Source organism: Scyliorhinus canicula, chromosome 1, assembly GCF_902713615.1.
Source record: "Scyliorhinus canicula chromosome 1, sScyCan1.1, whole genome shotgun sequence".
Classification (NCBI taxonomy): domain Eukaryota; kingdom Metazoa; phylum Chordata; class Chondrichthyes; order Carcharhiniformes; family Scyliorhinidae; genus Scyliorhinus; species Scyliorhinus canicula.
Window position 1 is genome coordinate 113,666,011 of NC_052146.1, and position 20,549 is coordinate 113,686,559.

General features: G+C 42.9%; 1 protein-coding gene across 1 annotated transcript in view; it reads left to right on the forward strand.

Moving 5' to 3' along the window:
• Positions 1–1,128: 1,128 nt before the first annotated feature.
• Positions 1,129–20,549, forward strand: part of cep85 (centrosomal protein 85) — a 95,166-nt gene continuing 75,745 nt past the window's right edge. The window contains exon 1 of the mRNA XM_038798169.1: positions 1,129–1,230. The gene's annotated coding sequence lies outside the window, so the exon portion shown is untranslated. The remainder of the gene's footprint in view (positions 1,231–20,549) is intronic.

The following is a 20,549-nucleotide window of genomic DNA, read 5'->3' on the forward strand; positions in this document are numbered from 1 at the left end:
ATGTTTGTTTATTTAATTTTAATTTATTTTTAAGTTCTCTTGTTGTTCATTGGGGTTGGGGGGGGTGGGGGGGATGTGATACATGCGTTGATACGGTCTGGGGGGTGTTACAGTTATTAGGGGTTATTTTGTTGCATTTCATTGTTTATTGTTATATTTTCTGTAAAAAATTTCAATAAAAATTATTTTAAAAAAAAGAAAGATACCTGGCGACTCTTGAGCAAAGGTAATTAAAGAGCAAATTAAGGGAGAGCATAACGAGCAACACGCTATTCTGAACTTCTAACGGAAGCCACCTAAGTTATCTTTTTTAATTAATTCATGGGATGTGGGTGTCACTGGTTAGGCCAGCATTTATAGCCCACCCCTAGTTGCCCTTAAGGTGGTGGTGAGTTGCCTTCTCGAACCGCTGCAGTCCCTGAGGTGTAGGTACACCCACTGTGGTATTGTGGAGGGAGTTTGGTGATATATTTCTAAGTCAGGATGGTGAGTGATTTGGAGGGGAACCTCCAGGTGGTGGGGCTCCCAGGTATCTGCTGCTCTTGTCCTCCTGGACAGTAGTGTAGTGGTAGGTTTAGAAAGTGTTGCCTTAGGAGCCCTGGTGAGTTCCTGCTGTGCATCTTGCCGATGGAACACACGCTGCTACTGTTCATCGGTGATGGGGAGAGTGAATATGTGGGGAAGGTGGAGTGTCTGTGGGGTGAAAAAGAAGTGGTTGCAGTTTCAGGCCTTTTACCAGAACTTCAGTTGATTTTGTTTCTCCACCTGAGGCCAGGACGCTCAAAGCAATTGCGGCGTCTCTTCCTCCATTCACTGCGCAATTTGAAGTGACATTAATTTCGGTTATTATGGTACCGCAATTGATGCGCTGCCATTGGGTATATTACGGTTTCCGGCAGTTGGTTTGAATCGAGTTCGTTGCTACAATCAGTGCTTGGCGCAGGCAAACCTGCTTACGGCCGTAGCAACGCCTCCTCATCATGATTGACAGCGGAATTATCCAATAAACACTTGCACTCCACAGCTGTTGGCTGGGGTTTGGCTGGATGATTAGCCAATGGGAACAGGGGGGCGGACATTGCGTGGATTGAAGGTCGGTTGCGTGGCACCCCAACGGCTTTATCGCCGGGCGTCGCGGTGGGGTTCGGTACTGAGCTGAGTGAGCCCTCAAACTGTCCTTATTGGCGGGTCGTCGGTCGGAAGCCGGCCACAGCCCGGGGCAGGCAAGCGGTGGGTGTCAGGTCTGCGCGGGTCAGGGGAGTTGAATGTTGTGGTTGGTGTCGGGGAGAGTTCTTGGCCTAGAGGTTCCCGAGGGTCGGAGTTGCTTTTCTCCCAGTCTCACAGCTCGGCCCGGGCTCCCCACCTCGCAACCCTGGCGGACCTCCTCCTAAGCTCGCCCTCAGCATTCGCCATCACCAGGCGAACCCCTTCCCTGTACCACCCCTTCCCCTGTACCACCCCGGGCCCATACCTACCTAGTCTGTATGGCTCGGTTACCCTGAGTGAAGCTTCAGCTTTCAAGGGTATTGACTAATCCCTAAATAGGCGCAAAGTTTTTATTTTCGATGAAGCTCATAGCATTAAACAAGTCGATTATTTGTGAAACATTTCCTCCTTTTGGACGTCTGTGTACAGAAATGTGGGACGTTTTTCTGCCCAATATCTTTCCCGGGTCTGAGATTGTGGAAGGACGCAGTTCCCAGCACACGTCTTCCCCGTTTCAGATTCACCTTGTAGTTGAAGATTTTCAGTATGCAGGTTATTTAATGTTAGATGATTCTCCCCACTGGTTACTCGTCCCTTTCTGTGTTGTTGACTTATGACATGCTAAGGCGCTTAATATTTTCTATATTTTGAGGACAAAATACAAGTTATTCTTTGGTAATAGCAATCCTAACGGGGGAAAAATGGGTTATCCTAGGAGCCAAACCGTTGGTGTACATGGATGACAGACGTTGACACTGGCATAATGGAACAAATTTACTTCAATTAGCAGTTTGATATGTAATTTACAGTAGATGGGTGAATTTTCAACTGACTTTACAGGGCCTGTGGGACTGATTTTGGTGCACTGGGACTCCGAACAGCTGCCATGAGTAGTGTGCCTGGATCATTTTGTTTTTATAATGCCATTTGTCATCACTGATTGTTACTATTGCAGTCATTCAATCAACAGGTAAAACAGTGCTTTAAAATTGCTCTAAGGTACAATGTGTGCCTTCATGAGGCTGCTACCCTATAGTAATTAAATAATTGATATTAATAGAACTTTTTAGCATGTATTTAAAAAGTGTTTAGTAAGTCTGAAACCTGTCCTGGGCAGGAATTTGACTCAAAATCTGGTAGTTTATCTATTGCATACGTTTCTTTATATTAATAAATGGCTATGAGGTGCTGCCTATGAGTTTATTTGAAAAATGCACTGCATAAATCTATAAGCTAATATTACTCCTGAATTTGGATGAGCTCAATGTTTCAAGTAGCTATTTGGATAATGTGTAGAATTTGGGGCAGATGAGCACTTGTATTTTGGTGAGCAAGGAATGCAGTTAGTTGCATTTTACACCGTTGGTGTCTGACAATTACCTTGTCTGATGTGGATCCTTAAAAATTTTTTTTAACCATTTTACAACTATACCATAAGATTGAGGAGAAGCATCAGCCCATCGAGTCTGCTCTAGCATTCGATCATGGCTGACATGTTCCTGTCTCCATTCTCCTGCCTTCTCTCTTTAACCCCTGATCCCCTTATTAATCAATGAGTCCCATATTAATCAAGAACACCAGATTTGTTCTTGAGGTGCTGTTATCTCAGGGCTGGAAGGTGGAATTAGACCGAATAGCTCTTTCTGAGAACGTAGAACAGTGCAGGCTCTTCGGCCCACGATGTTGTGCTGACCATTTATCCTAATCTAAGATCAACCTAACCTACACCCCTTCAATTTACTGCTGTCTATGTGCCTGTCCAAAAGTCACTTAAATGTCCCCGATGACTCTCACTCCCCACCACTGTTGGCAGTGCTTTCCATGCACTAACAACATAAGAACTAGGAGCAGGTGTAGGGCAATTTGGCCTCTTAAACATGATCCATCATTCAATATGTCATAACTGATCTCATCATGGTCTCAACTACACCGTTCTGCTCTTCTCCCTAACCCTTCAACCTATTACAAATTAAAAATCTGTCTAACTCCTCAAATTTAATCACTCTTGTTCCAACATACACTGCATTGCAGGGTAGCAAATTCCAAAGATTCTCCACCCTTTGGGAAAAGTCATTTCTCCTCATCTCTGTTTTACATTTGCTACCACTTATTCTGAGACTATGACCCCTCGTTGTAGAATACTCACAAGAGGAAGCACCTGCTCCACGTCTACTTTAGCCATTCCTTTTATCATCTTGTATATCTCAATTTGATCTCCCCTCATTCTTCTAAACTCCAGAGAGTATCGGCCTAACGGCTCAATCTCTTCATAAGACCAACATCTCGGGCTAGATTCTCTGATTCGGAGATTTTGTCCCCACACCGGCGTGGGAACGGGGAAAACTTGTGCAAAACTGCCACCGATTCCCGTTTTGCTGGGGCTAGCAGGACGGCAGCATGGAGCACCTGGCTTGAGCTGCCGGAGCGCCCCGGAGAATTGCCAGGTCCATGGCCGTGCATGTGTACGGTGGCGGCCTGCAGCGGCCCACTGTGCATCATGGCAGATGCAGCTGGCAGACCCAGCCCGCAAAATAGTTCCCCCCCCCTTCGGCCGGCTTGGGTGTCCCGGACTGCCACACCACAGTGCCCCAGCCCTGAAAATGTCCCCAACCCTCCCCTGACTGGCGGCGCTGGACTGAGTCCGCAGACGTCACGCCGAGTTCTGACGGGTGATGCCACCCATGTCCCACACCATCGGGAACTCGGCCAATTGTGGGCGGGCCTCGGGCAATGGCCTGAGGCCGTGATACGTGGCGCGGCCTACTCTGCGTCTATGCCGATTTGGAAGGACAGAGGATCGCAGAAGCGACGCCAACCCTGATTCTCCGGCCCATCAACGAACGCAATTTTGCTGTTGCCGCACGGAGAATCTAGCCCCATATCTCTGGTTTCTTCAGTGAACCTCCTCTCAACAGCCTCCAATGCCACGACATCTTTCCTCAAATAAGGGGACCTAAACTGTGCACCGATACTCCAGGTGCGGTCTCACCAGTGTCTTGAACAGTTGCAACAACTCTTCCTTACCTTTTATACTCCATTCCTTTAGCTATAAATGCCTCCATTTGCTTTCTTTATTATCTGCTGTATGTGCGTATTTAGTTTTCTGTGACTCCTGCTCTGCACGGAGCACCCTGGAGTCTCTCCCATTTGGATAATGAGTTGCTTTTCCATTTTTCCGACCAAAGTGGATGACCTCGTGCTTCCTGCCACATTTTGGCCCACATACCTAACCCATCTATATCCATTAATATGGCTATTATTATTATTTCCTAATTGCCCTCCTATTCCCTGACTTCTGTTGCTTTTCAGATCACTACTGGGAGATGCCCAAGAATGGCTCAAGTGACCTTTGCCTGCAGTACCTTGTAAAACACACACAGTTCATCTGATTGGTCTAAATCTTGCACATGTAAGCTCTGCATTACCACTTGTCCAAAATGATCCAGAATATGAGTCTCTTGACTGATAATTTCGGATGTTTAAATGGTTGGCTGTGTACCAGCTCTGCTGAGGTTTCTAAAATTCCATACAGGCAATGTTCCTGGTAATTTTTATGTCCAGGATCATATAAATCAATAAACCTCTCATAGTTTATGTCCTAGAAGGGCATCTTAAGTATCCATGCAACATAGTGCCGTTTCATGTTGCTGAAACATTGGAACGTTTCACATTTGAAGTACAGTGAAGTCACATTTATACAGTGGCAATTGTTCTCGTGTTTCTGAAATGTAAATGAAGTGATTGACCAACTAGTTTGCTTATTTTGGTAGTAGTTGGTTTGGGATGGGTTGGGGGGGTTGCACTGGCCAAAATTGGGAGAACTCCCTGCTCTTCAACTGGTGCCAGTGGATCTCAAACGTCAAATTGAGCAGGCTGGTTTAATGTTTCATCTGTAGAGATGTGCTTCAACCGAAAATATTATGCAGCAAATTTTGGTACAGAATTTGAGCAAACAATTCAAAAGGACTTGGAGGGAGGAAGAAGAGGAAAGTTTCTAGCTGACACGACCAATGCTGAAACAAGATGGGACTACAATTTCTTTCTGCACTGAGATGAGGGCAGCTGGAGATTACCGTAGCAAAGATAGCAATACTGTAGAAATTTGATTCTAGAAATTAGAAGCTCAGCCTTGGGTGAATTTGTGCTTTGGGTAGCAGTTGGGAAATCATTGATTTTCTGTGGCCTAATTCATCCTCTATCACCGGTTTTAGCAAATGTTCTGTGACCTTGTGTGAGTGAGTATAAGAGGCATCATTTTGGGTATTGGAGAGAGGTTATAATGCAGCCGAAATGGTATCAAGTTTTGCTGTTGATTACGCCCGTGGAGGTGTTGTAGCTATTATATTAGACAGCAGATCAATTTTGTTAATTCAACTGGATGTTAATTTGCGTGTCACGTGAAGGAAATGGGCATCTCTTAATTTTATGCTAATCCCCCTGAGACAGCCAAAAGTACAGAATAATGGATCATTAGTGTTTATGGGAGTTTGAAGTTTCTGGAACTCCTAATGTCAGTATTTGAGTCTCGATGTAAAATGCTTTGGTATGTCCTTGGATGTGATAAGGTAATAATGTAAGCTCTTTTTCTATGTAGTTAGGAATAAAATGTTAGTAAATGTACTAAAATTAAGATTATTTGTGCCCAAGAAATCCAGGTTACCCTTTCCTAAATTGATAAACAAGTTCTGCTTGACAGGACCCATAAATTGTATACAATTCTGAAACTAGTTTGAAGAGCAGTGGAATGTCCTTTGGTGTATAACGGGGCTTTCCAAACTGTGGCTTGTGATTCCACTGGGGTGAGATTTCTGAGGTTGCAAATTCAAATGCAGCAGAGGCTACAATGGAGCGCTAACTGATTTGTGACAACTTTGTGTATTTAGTTGGGTATGGCCTTGTGGTGATCTAGGTACTCATTTCATTTGTAGAAAACCTGCTTTTCATAACACCCCCTGCCCCAAGCTCAACCTTTGTACCCTCTGTCAAGGACTAAAGACTATCTCTTCTCGCTCTCGCTCTCGCTCTCTCTCTCTCTCTCTCCCCCCCCCCCCATCAACCCGCCCCAACAGCTGAAGTTCCGTCTCTTCCCCAATCCCCCAGAAATGCTTGTCCCCCAAAAGTTTCACTCTGGGGTCAGACGAGGCAATAAAACGGAGTCATTCCGCTGCAGTAGTGTGAGAAGCACTGATGTATGTGTACTGAAAATTAGCTCTGATCAAGAATCTCAATTTTGGCTTGCATCATGGCCCAGAAATACCCAGTCGCTGATGTGAAGATGGGTACAACACAGATATAAACGTACCTTTGCCATTTGTGCCGTGAACGTTCTGGCAGCTAATTAAGCTGACAGTTAACTGGGATGTGGATCATAGAGCTTCCACTCTAATTTTAAATTTGAGCTACACAGCTTAACAATTCAAATACTCAATATCAGCAGTTTGCTGCAGTACAGAGATGACTGTCAGGCCTGACGGTTGAATGAATGAACAAAGATTAAGATTATATGGAGTCTTTTGTGTAAAGAGATATTTAACAAATGGAAGGGTAGACGTTGCTACTTTCCCTCTTCCACCACCTTCTCACCCCACTCCCCTGCAACCAATGGTGAAATAGGGGCAGGGACCTAAATAGTCTGAGGTGAAGAAGGGGACATATGGGCATGGATGTGGAGTTTCTGATGTAGACAAAATAGAATGACTTGGAGCAATTAGTATTGAGCTAGCCGTTATGGTTTTTTCATAATCAAGAACAGTTCATTCCGAGCTAGATTTGCCATGCACTGATTGAAGACAAAGTCTCTGTATCTGGTTACTGTATAGATTTCTGAAGAGCACCATGCTGTGGATTAGATATTTGATGTGAACTGCAGTAATGAGTCTATTTGGGTGTATAAGCAATAGGTGATTTACAACACTGTTCAAAAGTTTAATTTTATAGTACTATCGTGTCTATTCCAGTAAGCAGGCTAATTTTGGGAAAGCTTTATTTTCAAAAAACCCTTGCTGATTTAAAAAAATCCTGTATCGATTCTTTATTGTTACCCAGTTGTAATCAAACCTGGGATTAGTTCTTGCCAACACCCCAAGGTGACATGCTGAATTTATGTCTCACGAGATCAAGAATGAAAATGTATTGCTGAGCCAAATGCACTGGTGATTTGTGTGTAATGAATTTGCAAGATTAGGTTTGACTATTTTGAGTTGGCTGCAGCCTGACTTTGAAACATTATATTCAATTAATTGATTCTCAAAGCTCGAAATGGAGATTTTAGTAATGCATCGCTGAAGTATATGCGCCTGAAGCATAATATCCTTTCTTTGCTGTTTCATGTGGAAGAATCTACTGTGTGGTATTTTCAACCTTGTTGAGTGCTGCATATCTGTGTTTGTGTACTACTGAATGATTCCAGGTCAAAATGTTTCTTTATTTTCTTCCTTCCTTTTCCTCTGCTCCTATTGCATTTGCAGTCTTGTCAAGTCAGTGATTCGATCTTTTATATCCTGTTTGGTGTTGCTGAAACTTGAATATGTACATGTTTAAAAAAATAACCCCTCTGGAAGAGGAGAGTATCCAGTGAGTTCAAGCAACACCACTCAATCTGCTCCTACGGATTGGAATTCATGACACTGGGTTCCTACATTCCATCCATGGTTGTTTAAAATTACAGCAACCTGTTGCAGTTTTTAAATTTGTTCAGATGATGATGTGTTTTGGGTATTGTGTGATGTGCCACAATGTCTTATTACTGACATTTGGGAAAGGCCTAAAAGTGGAGGTTGATATCTGCGTCTGTTTTGAAATCTACCTTGTGAATTCATTGCGCGCTTTGACTCTCTTTACACAGACTGGTGTTGAGCCATTTACATGCAGCTCAAGCCACAGGATCCTACTACACAAAGCATTGGACGATATTTGTAATGTAATAATACCCAAGTTAAAAGTGCCTCCATGTAAACCATTTAAAGGAACACGTATAACATTTTCTTCCTTTAGTGTATTGCCACATGGCATTTTGCAAATTACTGACACTTTCAATTGAAATGGATTCTGAATAGACTTTCAGCAGCTACCAATATGATTTAAAAACTGGATGACACCCAAATTGTTGATCATGAATTTTCTTGAATCCTTTATAAAATAAAAACAGAGAGATCAGAGAATTTCAAGTATTATCTTGGTTTGATCTTGTTTGCTGACTGGCAGCAAATTGCAAAGCGAATGTATTCTCACATCTTCTCCTGTCTGGCTTGAGGTATAACTAGTTTTTCTTTTTGTGATATTTTAATTAAGAAACCCAAGTAAAGTGCTGAATGCATGGTACAGAGCAATGCCATTGCTCACCAGATATTTAGTTAATTCAGGTGAATGCACTGTTGGTTCATTTAGTGTCCACTTTCAAATTAACAGCCATTCCAGTGTCCCATCACAGTGTGAATTCAGAATGCCGACAGACTTCAACCATCGACTTTGGGCTATTTTTAAATTTTGCTGTCTGAACAATGTGGACAAACATCACTCTGGTTTTGAGATTCTTGAGCAATCTATGAAACCCACACAGTTTCCGCATCCCTGATTGTCGTGCGGACATCTTGTGCTTACCCAAGTATGTGTTAAGAGTTATGATTTATTCCCCACCCACCTTTGTCAGCATATGCTAGGGAACTGGTGGAATTTTACCAATTATGACAACACAGGTTAATTGTTAAAATTTTAAATGGGTGCAGGAATTGAGAGATCTGAGTGTGCTTATACACACGTTTTTGCAGGTGGCAGGACAGGTCAATAATAGAGACTAGCACGTCTCGCCTCCATGTTGCCCTTAGTGACATCATCTGTAGACCGTGGCAGTGATAAGACCGAGGTCTCCTTTTCCACCAAGCTGGAACCCATATTGCTGCAGAACTATTTGCTGTTTTCCTCGCTTCCTGTATAGAGAAGAATGGGGCCTTCATTGTGATTTCAGTATCTCTGTTATCAGGTGCTCCCTTGGAGCCTTCATTGCCTCTTTGGGCAAGCAGTCTGGTCATTCCAGACTGGGATGAACTACGTTTCTACCAGCTGAACATTGGAAGGATCAAAGGTGTCATTTTGGCCCATATCTCAAAACTCCTTTTATGATGCCATTTATTTTCTCTCCCCAGTTACTGTTTCAGACCAAATCAGACTCTTGGCAAATGGAATGCGAAGATTGGCAAAAGCCTGAGTTTTCAAACCACACCTGGGATCCCAGAACTAATGGAGTGGAAAGGGAATTTATTGCTGTTGATACATTTTTAGTATAGGAAAAAGTGGTACTGAGTGAGGATAATCTCATTGAGTTGTACAAGGAAGCTATTAGGATGGGAAGTTGGAGAAGGTGACAATACATTGAAAGACTTTGGAGAGGTAAAGGAGGTTGGAGATCATGTGGTGATTTGATGGTCTTTTTCTGAGGCTCCCCACTGACGCCATACTTAATATGAAGATCCAGAGGGTTTTAAATGCAGACTAAAATCCATTGTATTGTGGTTTATAGAACAATTAATCAGTTAAGAGTCCTTTTTAATCTTGTATGATTCTAAGAAATCAATTCTTCATCAACTGCAGGGTTTAATGCTCCTTTTTGATAACTTTAAATTACTAGTGGAATTTTGTTTTCTACTTGCAAAATGAGTGTTGTAATGGCATGTCAGAGTGATTGTGTATTCTCACTAGTAGAAAGTTAATTTATGTATGTTTGCTGAACAGTTTGAACATAAAAAACAGGTTTCTGATTGAGCACATCAATTGCCCATGTGCAGCATTGACTATTTGATGACATCCTCTGGCCATCTGAAGATTTATTATGATTGAAGAGAGAGAGTTCGGTATGTCTTGTCGATAATATTTGCTTTTTCTAAGCAGAGAATGACTGTGCCTCCTAGTATTGAACAGCAGTTTACTTACTAGGTTGTGCTGTTTCTTGTGCTCCTTTTCCCTGCCCCACCCTCCACGCATGTTTCTGCACGTACTGTCTGTTTTCATATGTCCAGGAATGTCTTTGAGCTGGGATGAGAAATTAACACAATACAAAACTAGAATTTTTTTACCAGCTAGTAAGCAGATGTTTAAGGCATCTTTCATCATGAACTTGTCGTTGTTTCACCTGTCACAAAAGCATTTTTACTTTGTCAAAAAAGGTCTGTATTCTTTAAAAAGGAGCGTTTAAAAGTACTGCGTTCCGCTTAAAATAGAACTATAACTGCACATCATGTCTGTGCCACAATGCAGTTGGGCTGTTGACTGTAAGCCCCAATGGATTAAAGTAATTTATTTTGAGCAATATATTACTATTTATGCTGTGGTAGGTTTTCTTTGACGGCATTGTGGTCTAGACGATAGGGTTTGTCATTTCAGAAAACATCTCTTATTTCTTTAGTGTGATTGGGATATGGGGTAGATGGTGAAATATGCTTTTTATCATTCATCCTCCCTTCCTTTTCTCTTGGGCTGGAAAGGTATTTAAGGGGAGACCAACCAGCCCACTCTCCTAAGTTCCAGATTCAAAATGATCAGTTTACACCGGCATTGACATTGCAAGATACTGGTCAGTCCTTTTGACTTGTGTGTGTGTAAAAGAGGGGCAATGAAAAATAAATTGTTTGCTGTTTTCTGAAGAAAACGTATCCAAGGAACTATGGTGCATTTTATTGTCTACTTTTGTGCAAATAAATGAAAAGTTTTTTTAAAAAACTGGTAGAATAAGTGGCTCTTCTGTGTAGTTGAAAACTGATCTATCAAACCAAGCTTGTGCTTAAAGCAATGTTAAGTATAAATTGTACCTGCGTACTTGAGCCGGATTAAATATAACTCATGGTAAAGTGTTTTTAAATCAGCCATGTGTTTCCTGGACTGATTACAAATTGAGGTCTGCTGTTCCTTCATCCTGAATCTCTATCGAATGTGTTAAAGTGATTTGTATTATATTTCATATTTGGCAGCAATGCTATTAAAAACCCTGGTTGAAAATGCATACAAGCAGTGTCTACTAAAGCTGTAATTAAAGAGTCGTAAAAGGTGAGGTAATGATTTGTTCCAACAACTTGGTTACAGATAAAGGACTAATGGAACTTTATTTATATTATTTAGTCCTAGCTAAATAGGTCATGGAACTTAGTTGGATACAGATGACGTAATTGATGGAAGGAACCAGGTCTGTCTGTAGTTCTGCAGTCTGTTATAAATTTAAGTTGAACAGCAGTTTGCCATAGGACTTGAGACTGACGAGACGGAAGTGTATTGGATCTACTCTAGAAAAGATCTCTCTCCAAAAGTCACAGCTGAGCAAGTAACCTGTTTTGATAACTTTATTTACAAGCGGCATTTGAACTGTGTTGAGTTGATTCATTGGTATTAGTAGCAGGTATAGATAAGTTCAAGTTTTTCCTTTCAGTTAGGAACTGTTTAACATGATTGTAAAGCTACTTCTTAACGTGGTTAATTCGGTGTTTAAATTAAAGTTTTATTTCAGCATAAAAGATACCTGTTGGTCAGTGTCAATACTCCTGGGGTGGAATATCCTTTCCTTGACAGTTTTGCAAATTAAAAATAATTGTTTGGAGTTCTCACCCGGTATCCTAACAAACGATGGAGTCTGATGTGATATTCTAACACTAAGCAGAGCTTGCACATGGATATAAATAATGCGTTGATACTGAAACATCTTTGGTTATGTTTTCAGAACAAAGTTATCAGCAACTTGATGCCATAACTTTTCCTTGACTCCATTTTTCAAAGTGCAGTTTTTATAAGTTTGCTTAATGTGCAACCGCCATTTGGTTACTCTAGATAACAGTATGTGGGTGGCATGGTAGCACAGTGGTTAGCACTGTTGCATCACAGCACTAAGGACCTGGGTTCGATCCCCGGCTTGGGTGTTTGCCTGTGCGGAGTCTGTATGTTCTCCCCATGTCTGCGTAGGTTTCCTCCGGGTGCTCCGGTTTCCTCCCACAGTCCAAAGATGTGCAGGTTAGGTGAATTGGCTGTACTAAATTGCCCCGAGTCCAAAAAGGTTAGGTGTGGTTACTGAGTTACGGAAATAGGGTGGAGAGTGTGGGCTTAAGTAAGGTGCTCTTTCTAAGGGCTGGTGCAGACTCGATGGGCCGAATGGCCACCACCTGTGCTGTAAATTGTATGATTCTAAATTCTATCGTTCTAATCTGCTTGTGAAAGTGGATGACAATGTAAAATTGTGGACAAAATGGTAAAGTCACAAGACATATTGAAAAACTGAGCAAACAAAGACCTGCTAGTTGGAGACTGATTTTATTTCTTGATCAGTTTGCACTTCACACCATTTTCAGTTATAGCACTGATCAGTCATCAAAGTTGTCGCGTATGTTGCTCAGAAATTTAAATATATAATCTATTGGAATCTCACCTTTTTTAAGCCATAATTTCTATGCTATTATGCCATGTGAGCTAGGTTTTAATTATTATGTCCTTTTTGATTTGTGAACAGGTTTCAGAGGGCTACCTCCAGGAAGCATAGAGACTCGATTCAACGCAGAGCAACACATAGGTAAGAGCACTAAACCTCTATTGTGAACAACAAACATTCTTTTTCTGTCTCCTTTCATAAACGTCTTTGCCAGCCAGTGCTGTAAAATGTAATGGTGTTGTCCATTTGAAATGTATTTGCAATTCAAAATAATTTCTCCATACAATTTTATAGTGCACAAATAAGCATTTAGCCCAACAGATCTTTTCAAAATATTTTTATTGCAGTTTTCACTTTATAAAACGCTACCATTTACAAACCCCCGACCCATGACTGATAATTCCTAAAGCTAAAAGACAATGGTCGCCACCTCCAGTCGGCCCAGGCCCAGGACCCACCCAAGACAGCCACCAACCCCACCCTAGGACACGACACTAAAACTCTATTTGAACAACAAAACCTACAACAGATGCAAAGTGCAACCTCTCCCAACTGTCCCCCATAAAGTCCAATCAAATCTATTCATCAAGTTCAGGTCCATGCTCCTTGACAAAACTTTGCCTCCTCCGATGTATTGAAAAAATGATCTTTCAACTGAAAAGTCACATTCAAACTCACTGGGTGCGCCACTCCAAACCGCACTCCTGAATAGATACTGACTCACCTTATTAAAAACCGTACGCCCTTTCTCCTACTCTGACATCTTGGTATATCTTGATGTTTCCTTCCCACCACGAGTCCTGATTCACTTTGGCTGAATGGGAAACATCTGAGAAAAGTACTCGGTCTGCTTTGGGCCCTCCGGCAACTCCACAATTCTGATGTTCCCTCAACCTATTCTCCAAGCCAAGTCATCCACCTTTGCCCTCTGAGTCTTGTTCCTCTCATCCACTAGCAACATCATCTCGGCTTCCAAGAGGTGATTCGATCACAATGCCGCGACAAGCCTGCCTCCACACCTTTCAGCACCTCTCCATGCTCTGTCACAGCCTCCGAGGTGTTTTCTAGCTTCTCCCGAATCGGCCCAAGTGGCTTCTTAATTGGCCGCTTAAGAGTTTCCATCACCCTGCCCTGCACCTGAAAATGCTTCGCAAACTGTTGTTCAAGCTCCTGCGCAATCACCTCAGTCAGTATTTCCACAGTGATATGAGCAACCACACCCAAGATGAGGTCCGTCATCTTCCCTTCTGCTGAATTTCACAGGTTTCCTGGCTTTGTGGAAGCGTTATCCTCTGCGATTTATTGGTGATTGTCTTTGTTTCTGACTATTGATTTCACAAGTGGAAATATATCTAGCGTGGTCAGTCTAACCCTTTGAATCTCTTTGTAGCTGATCCCCCTTCGATCTTCTGTTTTCTGGAGAAAAGAGACCAGTCTTTTCTGATAGTTGTGCAACTTACTTTCCATAGTTTGTAAAGCACTTTGTATATCAATGCAGCTAGGATTACAAAAATGATTTGTAGCAGCCCTAGAATTTATATTGGGGAAAATTCTGGCAGTCTGCACGCGTGGGAAATAACGTCATGTGAACTGTCAGTTCAGCAGAATACCATTCTGAAATTGTATATGATGGGACTGCTCATTTGTGAAAACGCAAACATGTACAACGATTTTAAATAGTTAACAAGTGGAATGCTAGAGTGCTGATGCTATATTGAAGTGGGGGGGGGGATGAAATGGAAATGGAAACTATCATAGTCTTTCTATTAAGTTGGCATCCTTCATCCACAGTCTGGGGTGGAGAGATGGCTGACCTTTTGTGACTGTTTTACAATGTAAATGGGACAGTTTAGTTGTTAGTCATGTGCAGAGGTTGAGGTTGCAAGGCTTGAATTGAAATAATGCATTTGTTAAGGTGCGACAGTAATATATGTGACAGAAGTAGGGTCTCCTATGGAACAAAAAGTAAATTATGAAACACTCCCAAGCAGCATGGGGTTTGTAAATGAGAAAAAATGTTAATGTTTCGGGCTCGAAAGGAACAGAGTGAAGGAAAAGCTGGCCAGCCCCAGGGGTGCAGGCCACCATTGCCATGATCCATCATTTGACCACATGCCATGCACCAGCTTGCTCTTGGCACCTTGCCACATAAGCACAGTAGAAACAACTGTTTGTTATCTTTCTGCAACACTATCCAAGGCCTCAAAGATTTATACGTGAGACAGTGATTTGCTTGTACCTCCTCCAACCCACTCTACTGTTTGATCCTTATGATGGGTTCCCCGTTACATTGGATTAGGTGATCACATTTTGAACTCTGAACTCCGCTTGCCATTGTAATTTTCTGTCGCATGCTCACTTTAATTTCTGTCCGTGACTTTCTGCACGGTCCAGTGAAACTCAATGTAAGCTAAAGCAACAGCTTCTCCTCTTTCTACTGATACTTTCAGCCATTTGACCATCGAGTTGACTTGACTTCAAACCTAAACCCCTGTTGTCTTTTCTTGATGAGGGTTGCTGAGAATGAAGACTGTCAGTCTACATCTTCCAGTTCTGATGAGATATGTTTGAAGTGCCAGTGTTTGAATTTTTTTTTTACAGATGTGGCTTGACCTACAGAATCTGTCCAGCAGTTTGACTTTGTTTCAGATTTACAGTATTTGCAGCTTTTTATTTTAAGGTCTCTGTCATGGGGGCAATTGAGTTGGTTTTAAACTGCGTTTTGCTTTGGGAGCAGTGTTATTCCCATTGTCCTGCTGAGCAATGAAACCATTTCAAGCATGAGAAGCACTTTTCCCTTGATTTTTGTATCAGTTCTCTCCAATCTCTTAATATTCATCTCACCAACTTAGAATCTTTAAGTGTGTGACAGCCAGCCTTGAGAACCCTTTCGAAATTTCTCATTTTGGATCGAGGTATTTGACAGTAAAAGAGCATTGCAGCTGTGCCCAATCCAGTCCTGGATCATACGATAGAATGCCTACAGTGCAGAAGGAGGCTATTTGGTCCATTGAGTCTACAACCGGCCCTCTGAAAGAGCACTCTACCTAGGCCCCGGTCTCACCCTTTCCCAGTCACCCCACCTAACCTTTTGGACCCTAAGAGACAATTTTAGTGTGGCCAATCACCTAACCTGCACATCTTTGGACTGTAGGAGGAAACCCATGCAGACACGGGGGAGAAAGTGCAAACTCCCCCACGGACAGTCATCCGAGGTCAGAATTGAACCCAGGTCCCTGCGCTGCGAGGCAGCAGTGGTAGCCACTGTGCCACTCCTAATTTGGAGCAAGTACCCAGGTGTACTTGTGGGGAGATGCACAGCAACTTGCAAGTAGCCGGCAGAGCAGCAGTGCTAGCCACCGTGCCACTCCTAATTTGGAGCAAGGACCCAGGTGTACTTGGGGTGAGATGCAGAGCAACTTGCAAGTAGCCGGCACAGTACCTTCCAAGTTGATCTGTTTAACATAATGTACAGCGATGCAGAAAAGTACTATGCATTGAAATGATCAGGTCTTGCACAAATTGGCAGACAGGGTATCATTGAGTGTCCCTGGCAGGCTTCCCACGTTAGTGTTTTCAAAAGTAATTTCCTGGCAGTGGAAGTTTTGAGTCCATTTCCCCTTTGCTGTTTTCTTGACACTGCTCGCATCTGATGATCATTCACCACTGTTAACAAATGATCACAAGCAAATCTGCTTTGAAAATAGAAATATTATAGTTTGTTATAGTTTATTATCCTTCTTGGCAACTTGCTATTGTAATATTGTTTGAAATAGTGTAAATTGATAATGGTGTGAGATCTGCCTTGTCCTTTAAAAATCTCTGCTAACACAAGCACTAACTGTTGACATAAAGCATTAACAAACCTGCTGAGTGGGTTTAAGGTCAGGCTGAGACAGACAATGGCATGCCTTTCCTTGAGAAAATGCCATTCCTCCCAACATTTGCAGATTGCTCAAAATTAATTCTTTCTATAAATGGGAAGCATGTTTTGAATTTTTGGTTTGAGTATGTGCTGATTTGTTTGTTGAATATAATTAATCTAGATGTAGAATTTCATTTTTGTTTTTGAGTCAATGTATCTGAAATATTTTTGAACTGATAATTTGCATGTTTCCTTTGCCTAGCAATCTTTGTAAACCTCAACTACAAGGGGGTGTCCAAAACTAAAGATTATAAATATAATCTATAAATATAAACTAAATCCCAAGAGAGACTTGCATTTATTTGTTCAGTGTCTTTTTTGACAACTGGATGCTCTAAAATGCTTTACAACTAATTAAGTACTTTTTGATGTCACTGTTATATAATCTTTATTTGTGTCACAAGTAGGCTTACATTAACCCTGCAGTGAAGTTACTATGAAAAGCCGCTAGTCGCCACAATTCCGGTGCCTGTTCGGGTACACGGAGGGAGAATTCTGAATGTCCAATTCACCTAACGGCATGTCTTTCGGGAAACCAGGCAGGCAGTTTGCCCACAGCGAGTTCCCGCAAACAGCAGTATGATGACGTGTTTTATGTGAGGGATGAATATTGGCCAGGGTGCTGGAAAGAACTCCTCTGCTCTTTGAAATATTACCATCAGTTCTTCTCCATCCATCATCGGTATAACATCCTATCTGAATGAAGGCACCTCCGACAATGCAGCATTTCCTCAGTACTGTATGGAATACTGAGCCTTGCATTTTGTGCTCCGGTTCTGGAAGTGCAACTGTAACCCACTACCTCTATCTCAAAAGAAGTGTGTGCTGCCAGTTGAGCTACAGCTGACACACACACCTGCAATCCAAAGGAGATTCCTTTATTTAGAAAGTGGATAGAATGTGGAACTTACGACCACATTGAGCAGTTGGGATGAATCTCATTGGTGCATTTAACAGGAGCCTAGATAAATGCACAATACAAAATAGATTTTAAATCGGTGAGATGAAGTATGGTAAAGAAGGTTAATGTGCAATAACACCAGCATAAAGAGCACCAGTGTTTTGTACTATAAATTCTATGCAAATGACATTGTGGCAAAGAATGAAGGATGGACTTCCGGTGGTGGCCATGGTGTGAGTGGTCGCACACTGGGCAACTCCTGCTCAAAGGCATAGGAAAGAGTTCTTTTACCCGACATTGGGTGTAATTTCGCTGGAAAGGTGTATTTGAAGGTCAGATAGTTGAATGTCGGAGGAGTAGTTTTTCCCCTGGGAGTGGTATGTCCCCCCCGGGAGTGGTATTACCAACCCGGCTTAAGACGGTGAGGGACCTGGCCAAGCAGTTGGAGGAAACCTGAGATGCAGCAACCAGTGGAAGGATGGCAGACGGGGAAGGGCTGGTGCAAAGTCGGAAAGCCCTAGATGGAGCAGTTGATGGATTTTATTAAGGATGAGTTACGCCAGCAAAGGAAGGAGTTGAGAGGACCGCTTGAAGGCCATCGAAAGAGCTGTGGCACCGCTGAAGAACTTGATGGAGCGGGTGAAAAGTGTCTGGAGGTGCAGGGGTCGCAGATCCGAGAGATTGAAGGGGTGATGTTCGATCAAAGTGATCACTGGAGCTGGAAGTGGGGCTCTTGGGAGAGCATTGCAAAACGTTGAGGCAAACGTGGGAGCAGGAGACTACCTTGAGAAAGCAGAACCTAAGGATAGTGGGCCTGCCAGAAGGAGTGGAAGGTGTGAGTGCCACAAGCTACATCTCATAGATTCTGACGGGGCTGGTGGCGGAGGGAGTGCTAGATAAGGCCCTTGAAGTGGATAGAGCGCACACATCTGAGGTAGAAGGCTGGAGCTGGGGAGCCGCCACAGGCAGTGATACACAAATTTGTGGGGAAAGAGAAGATCCTATGCCTTTTGAGTAGGAGTTGCCCAGTATATATGGATGTGCTGTATATTGATTTCAGTAAAGCATTTTGATAAGGTTCCCCACGGTAAGCTATTGCAGAAAATACAGAAGCATGGGATTCCGGGTGATTTAGCAGTTTGGATCAGAAATTGGCTCGCTGTAAGAAGACAGAGGGTGGTGGTTGATGGGAAATGTTCAGCCTGGTGTTCAGTTACTAGTGATGTACCACAAGGATCTGTTTTGGGGTCACTGCTGTTTGTCATTTTTATAAATGACCTGGAGGAGGGTGTAGATGGATGGATGAGTAAATTTGCAGATGATATTAAAGTCGGTGGAGTTGTGGACCGTGCGGAAGGATGTTGCAGGTTACAGAGGGACATAGATAAGCTACAGAGCTGGGCTGAGAGGTGGCAAATGGAGTTTAATGCAGGAAAGTGTGAGGCGATTCATTTTGGATGGAGTAACAGGAATACGGAGTACTGGGCTAATGGTAAGATTCTTGGTGGTGTGGATGAACAGAGAGATCTCGGTGTCCATGTACATAGATCCCTGAAAGTTGCCACCCAGGTTGATAGGGTTGTTAAGAAGGCGGACGGTGTATTAGCTTTTATTGGCAGAGGGATTGAGTTTCGGAGCCATGAGGTCATGTTACAGCTCTAAAAAACTCTGGTGCGGCCACATTTGGAGTATTGCGTGCAGTTCTGGTCACCGCATTATAGGAAGGATGTGGAAGCATTGGAAAGGGTGCACAGGAGATTTACCAGGATGTTGCCTGGTATGGAGGAAAGATCTTATGTGGAAAGGCTGAGGAACTTAAGGCTGTATTCGTTAGAGAGAAGAAGGTCAAGAGGTGACTTAATTGAAGCATACAAGATGATCAGAGGATTAGATAGGGTGGACAGTGAGAGCCTTTTTCCTCCGATGCTGATGGCTAGCACAAGGGGGCATAGCTTTAAATTGAAGGAAAATAGATATAGGACAGATGTCAGAGGTAGGTTCTTTGCTCAGAGAGTAGTAAGGGCGTGGAATAACCTGCCTGCAACAGTAGTGGACTCGCCAACATTAAGGGCATTTAATGTTGGATAAACATGGATGATAAGGGAATAGTGTAGCTATTAGAGTGGTTTCACAGGTCGGCACAACATCGAGGGCCGAAGGGCCTGTACTGCGCTGTAATGTTCTATGATCTTTCATTGAGCCAGGGAGAAGCGCACCTGCGAATGGGTGGGGAACAAGGTTCCAATATATCAGGACATTGGAGCCCCTGCCATCCCTTACCAACCCAACAGTAAATAGCCAACATTAATTTTTTTTTTGAAATAATTTTTATTGAAAAATTTTGAATTTATACAACAATAACGCACCATAGTAAAATACCAATAATATTAACAATCATAAACATTCGCCCCCACCTCCATGAACAACACAGCATTTAACAGCAACGCAAATTAACACAATATAAAGTTACAGACTAGACCTACAATAAGGAACACACACACAGACACAGACACAGACACACACAGACACAGGTTGCTGCTGCTATTGACCACGTTACCTATCTTTGAGCCAGGAAGTCCAGAAAAGGCTGCCATCGTTTATAGAACCCTTGTATTGATCCTCTCAGGGCAAATTTGACCCTTTCCAATTTTATAAATCCCGCCATGTCACTGATCCAGGTCTCCACACTTGGGGGCCTCGCATCCTTCCACTGTAGCAGAATCCTTCGTCGGGCTACTAGGGACGCAAAGGCCAGGACACCGGCCTCTTTCGCCTCCTGCACTCCGGCTCTACCGCAACTCCAAAAATCGCGAGTCCCCACCCTGGTTTGACCCTGGATCCAACCACCCTCGACACCGTCCCCCGCCACCCCCCCTTCCAGAATTCTTCCAGTGCTGGGCATGCCCAGAACATATGGGCGTGGTTCGCTGGACTTTCCGAACATCTGGTACAGCTGTCCTCTCCCCCAAAGAACCTACTCATCCTAGTCCCGGACATGTGGGCCCGGTGCAGCACCTTAAATTGGATGAGACTAAGCCTCTCACATGAGGAGGAAGAGTTGACTCTCTCCAAGGCATCCGCCCAAGTCCCGTCCTCTATCTGCTCCCCAAGTTCCTCCT